Raw genomic sequence first — 6,302 nt, forward strand, 5'->3', positions numbered from 1 at the left:
TCACTTTATCATGTAATGGGCTTTGTTACAATACCATGGCTTATCAACACAACATTTCTAAAAAACCATAACTCATTTCATATGACACTCCTTCCAATGACATTTTTTTAATTAATAAATTTAAACAATATAAACTTTGAAACATGAATTATAAACTCAAAACGAGAAATCTAGCCAAAAAACCCAAAAAAAAAACATAAAAACAGCCTAAAAACAAAAAATGTTGATGTTGGAACACTGAGATGCTGGAAAACATTACAATTTTGACAATTTTTCAATCATGACATTATGGAAAAAATTTATGACTAAAAAGACTTTAAAAATTGAGACCTGAATGAAATAGTCATTATGCCAAGAGTAGTTTCCTTTTTAAATGTTAAAATTATTACAACTTAAAAATCTTAGCCTAAGACAACTTAACACATTGCAAAAAAAGTTTAAAATTCAACCATCAAATTGACACAGTGTAGGCAAACTTGACCCACTGTAATGAAAACTTAAATATCAACCATGAAATTGACACATTGTGAGGGCACACTCGATCCTTTATAACAAAAACTTTAAAAGCAACAATCAAATTGACACATAATGAGATCAGATTGTTAGTCGATAATCGACATGGACCCTGTAGGAAAAATAAAATAAAATAATATAATAAATAAATAAAAATACAAAATACAAAAGAAAACAAAAATTAAAACATTGAAAAATAATAATAATAATAATAAGTAGTAAATAAAAATATATATCTTAAAACATGAAAATAAATAAAAAAACATAAAAGAAAATAAAACATGGAAAAAAAAAACCAAAATAACTAATAATAAGTAAATAACAATACATATTAGAACAAAAAAATTTAAAAAAACATGGCTATATATATATATATATCAAAAAAACACAAATAAATATATATATAAACGACAAAAAATAAATCAAACATTAAAAATGTCTCAAAACACAAATTAACATATAATAAAAAAAAAATACAATTTTTTTTTAAAACCAAACCTAATTAAAAAGGAAGAAGAAGATAAACACACAAAAAAACAAAAAAATTAAAAAAATTAAATAATTAAAAAAAAAAATAAAAAAAAAATTAAATAATTAAAAAATAAAAACAAATAAAGAAAATTAAAAACTATTAAAATTAAAATAAAAACATTAAAAAAATAAAATAAAAAACATTAAAACAATACAATTTCAAAAAAAACACACACACACAACCATGCTTAATTAAAAAAAAAAAATAAAAATTGAAAACATTCAAATTAATAACATAGTTATAAAAAAGTTTAACTAGAAAAACTTAAAAAAAAAAATTAAAACCGGAGTGGGCTTCACAGGGCAATTCTGAGAATTAGACTACCAAGCCGACGACTAGCCAACCTAGCGGTTGGGTGACCCTAGGCTTGCCTAGACGATTCCGAGAATCGGCCAGGCAGGCCTATGGTGCCCCGGTCGTTGGGCTAGTCAGTCGTGGAGCTGCAGGCAGCCTCCACAACCAGCCAACCTAGCAGTCGAGCCGCCCTGGACCTACCTGGCCAATTCCCGAAATCGCCCTGCTAAGCCCACGACCTCCGATTTTTATTTTTATTTTTTTGAAGTTTTTTTAGTTAAAGTTTTTTGTAAGTATGTTATTAATTTCAATGTTTTCAATTTTTTTTTTTGAAATTGTGTTGGGTTTTATGTTTTTTTTTAATATCATGTTTTTGTGTTTTTTTAACGGTTTTTTTTTATCTTCTAAATTTTTATTTTTTTTAATTAGGTTTGTTTCTAAATTTTTATTTTTATTGTAAATTTTTTATCTTTTACAAGATAATTTTGTTGTTTTTACATTTTTTTATATCTTTTTTTATATATTTGATTTTTTAAGTAATCAACATAAAAAAAAAAAAAAAGAAATAAGAAAACTAGAAAATTTGTTAAGTAATCAACATTTAAAAAACAATTGTGCATAATTAGAACATAAAAAATTTTAGAGTGTCAAAAACATCTTTAAAAAAAAATGTTGATCTTTTTCAAAATCCGCATGAAAATTATCAACATTTTTTAAAAAATATCCACACTTAACACATTAGAAAAATTAAAGTGTCAAAAATAAGCCCTCTAAAACTAGGTCCCGCCCGTAAAAATGGTCCAATGAGCTGATTCCTCCACTTTTTTCCACTATGAATGCATCAAGATGGATGGAAAACAATATAATGATCTAATTTGGATCATTGCAAGACAAGCATGTCAATACTTATAAGTTGTTGTGGATCAGGAGGACCTCAAGCATATAATGAGGGATATTAAATACGATATGGATGACATCGTGGTTTTACTGAACAAAATCGAGCGCTACATCAACTCGGACTCGGATATAGATTCCATAGTGCCTTAGAATGGTGAAGTGATCAATGATGCCACACCTGTCAACATGGTTAGTGGAAATTCATCTCCAAATCATCCAGTGATCATCCTTGATGAATGATTTCTCCCAATGCTCTTCCACTATCCACTTTCTATGTTGGGATATTATGTTTTCTGGTTCTTTCTTGTTCTGTTTGTTTTCCAGTTCAATAGTTTGTATGTTTCTTGTCAATGGTCAACTTAATGTGATCATCACTTCTACTAATCGATACTTATGGTTTTGTTAATAGTCGGAGCAACATCTACTCTCAGTGATATGTAAATATGAACTTTCTGGTTGACAAAATCAACAATATACTACAACGCAAATAAATTATAAAATTTGTTTTATGAATATGAATAGAAATTAAAGCGGGAAATTACGCCAAAAAAAAAAAGTAACCTGATGTTTTGTCGACATTCCACGCAATTTCATGTTAATCTGCTTCTCTCTTCCTGCTCAAAAGCTTTGAGGTATGAGTCATGACTATGCTTTTTCCCATTATAATGATTTATGAACAAGGCTCTTTAGCAAAAAGAATATGCTTTAGGAACTTACATTTATTTTGACATTTATCTTTAATTATAATGGATTTTGCAATGGAGATCTCTTATCTTCAAGTAATTTGTTTTATAAATTATTGATTGAGCTGAGAGGCTCATTCTACAGCGCAGTATGATGTGTAACCATATTCGTCCATCATCAAAGCTGAAATTTTTCTCATGTCGGCCCAAATACTTTTTTTTTTAAATCTAAACATTTAAATAACTATACAAAACATTTAAATAGCATAGCTCATAAAAATATTTGCACACGAAGAACTTGAATCTCTTTCAACTTAATATTAAATTTGTATTTAAAATAGATCTATACTAATATTATTTTTACATTTATCTTTAATTTTACAATAGAAATCTCTTATCTTCAAATAATTTGTTTTATAAATTCTTGATATATTTTAGAATATCGTTCATAAATTATTTTAATACAAGTTTAATAATTTGAGTATATATTTAATGATTGCAGCAGTAGATTATGGTATTTTCTTTTCTTGATAGCTAAGTTACATTGAAAATTGTACTAACAATTTTAAATATTTGAATTTGTTTTAACATAATTTGGATAGAGTATTTTATTTTGTTAAGTGAAGAAAATAAACAATTTTTTTTTAAGCGATCAACATTTTTTGAATAATATAAAAATATAATATAATTAGAAATATATATTATAAAAAAAATATTTAAAAAGAATTTAGATAGTAATAATATTTTATAGTAATTAATATAAAAGTTTCAACTCTAATTCATTTATAATAATCTATATTATAATCAAATTAGATTGGAAAAGTCATGATTAAGATTCTATTATTTTGGAGTTTCTTTAGTAGGGTATTTTTAAATAATTATATAGCATGTAAAAAATTAAATTAATTTATTTTTTAATTTATATATAATTTTTTGTATTATTGAATATAAAATATTGATGTTGGTGGTTCTTCAAGGTGTAAAGTTCTTTGTGGCCACCTCAGTGACCACTCGGTAGATGGTTTAAGGGGAGATCATGGACATGGCTTAGTTGTTGAGTATTTTTAGGTGTTTTAAGGGAGGAGTTTGACTCATACTTGACTAGTTTACTGAGTGACTTGAGGAGTTACAAAGGGAGTAATATTGTGAACCAAAATTGGAGGCTTGTTAAGGCATGGTCGTGTTATGAATTGTGTGGTTTTCCAAAGGTGGTGTGTTAGAAGGCTAAGGAATGTGCAGTGGGAGACATGAGTCTGGAGGATTTTGTGAGGTGGAATATGCATTGCTAGCATGGAAGTGTGAGAAGGGGTATTGAGCTGAGGGGTCAACGTGGGGAACACATGTTGGGAGACTACGACCTGGGTGAAGCAGTGGACCAAAAACTTGCCCAGTCACCTGGGACCATAGAGTTACCCTCCCCCTCCCGCTTGGAACGTTTTTTACAACCACGTCAGACATGTGACCCTCCTACTGGAGCAGCTCAGCAAGGGTCGTCACGATGATCAAAACGCATCCATTAGTATTATGAAGGACCTGCAACGTAGTTAATGGTAAATGCAGGATCGATTGGCAACCTTACTGTTGGGTGTGGAGCCTGATTATCTTCTTTATTCAGAGGTATCACCGCATTGGACTGTAGTTCGTAATGTGGCAGCAACGCCGCCCGTAATATTTGCGTTGCAAGGGGGGTTTAGGGGGTGCGGTAGCGATCTTTAGGAGCCGCCCCCCCTGGCGGGGGATCAAGGGCAGCACCCCTGAAGCTAAAAATAGATGTAAAATTCCCTTGTAAAATGTTGTAATTTCGTAGTCATTATGGGTCGTTCATTAGGCGAAGATCTAACAGTAGAAGTTATGTTTAATTTAGGATTTTTTGCCCTAGAAGGCAACCCCTCGCTATATATGAGGGAATTGTATTGCGTCTATGCAGATCTCAGTATTTTGAGCAAGAAAGAGAGAGGAGATTGAGTGAGAGAGAAGAGGGAATTACAACAGATCTGTTGTAGGTTGTATCTCGTCAGTTTGTTGGATAATATAAAAGGAAGGACTAGTTGTTTCTCTGTAGACGTAGCCCAAATTGGGTTAACCATGTATATCTGTGTCTCTCTTGTTTTATGTGTTTTCTGTGTTTATATTTCTGGAATATATTATGTGTTCCATTGTTTTGTAATATATAATTTTCTAACACTTACAAAGGGGTCAAAGAATAATCTATGAGAAGTTGGAACACTTAGAAGGGAGACTTGTGCACATGGAAAAGCATGTACATTGTCACTTCATGCCTCGGGCCTCATCTCCCTGTGCCGGTCCATAGAATCCAACTCTGGTTAATTCTTTGTATCCTTGATGGTTGTGGGTTGTATCTTGATTTTATGTGTTTTTTAGTTTCACTAGTCATTTTAGTTGCAGTTAACTAGAATGTATTGGTTATTGACTATTTGTTTTGGTTGTTTTCTCCTCGCCAATAAATTCGGTAGGAATGAGGGCGACATAATTTTGAAAAATTGTTGGTGTAATTCTCTTTTGAATATCTATATATATAATTAAGATGTTGTTTTCTATTATTTGTATAATTTTATTTATTACTATATTTAAATTCCAATCTTATATATTATATCATTGGATATTGAATATAAAAATGGTAATATATTTGTTAGTATATTTAAATTTCAATCTTATATATATGGTAGGACTACATCTTTATCATGTCCAACTTCTCACCCCGATCAAGGGGATAGCACAAGATTTGAACCCAGACTTCCGGTTTGGTGAGACTTCATTTCCACTGCCATTACCAATTGAGCTACCCCAAGCGGACAAATTTCAATCTTATAAATTATATTATTGGAAATTAAATTATAAAAATGGTAATATATTTAGAAATAGAATAGAGAAATTTATTTAAAACGGTCTTAGATCCATCTTAAGTTTGGATCTACCAAATCGAGAGAGATCAAATTATTTTTCATTTTAAAAGAGGTTTTCACCTTAAGAGATTTGATTCCTCTTGGTGCTTGGTAGATTCAGAAGTAAGATGGATCTATATTCATTTAATTATAAATTATAATTATAATTATTTATTTATAATTATAATATCAGTATGCAACTTATAAATAAATAATTATTTATAATTAATAGAAAATACAAGACATCTCCTCATCCCTAAGAACTTATGAGAATAGTGATATCTTACAGTAAGTATGGTATAGCATTTTAAAAAAATAAATCAATTTATTTCTTAGTTTATATATTTTTTAAATTAATATATTTACATTTAAATTTTATATTTTATATATTATTGGATATAAAATATTGATGTTGTTTATTTTCATTAATAATATTAAGATTTATCTTAAATAGCAATTGTGAGTCGAAATTCTATTCAT

This window comes from Pinus tabuliformis, chromosome 2_2, assembly GCF_031772625.1.
Source record: "Pinus tabuliformis cultivar Carrire ecotype Pingquan chromosome 2_2, CPIR1, whole genome shotgun sequence".
Lineage (NCBI taxonomy): Eukaryota > Viridiplantae > Streptophyta > Pinopsida > Pinales > Pinaceae > Pinus > Pinus tabuliformis.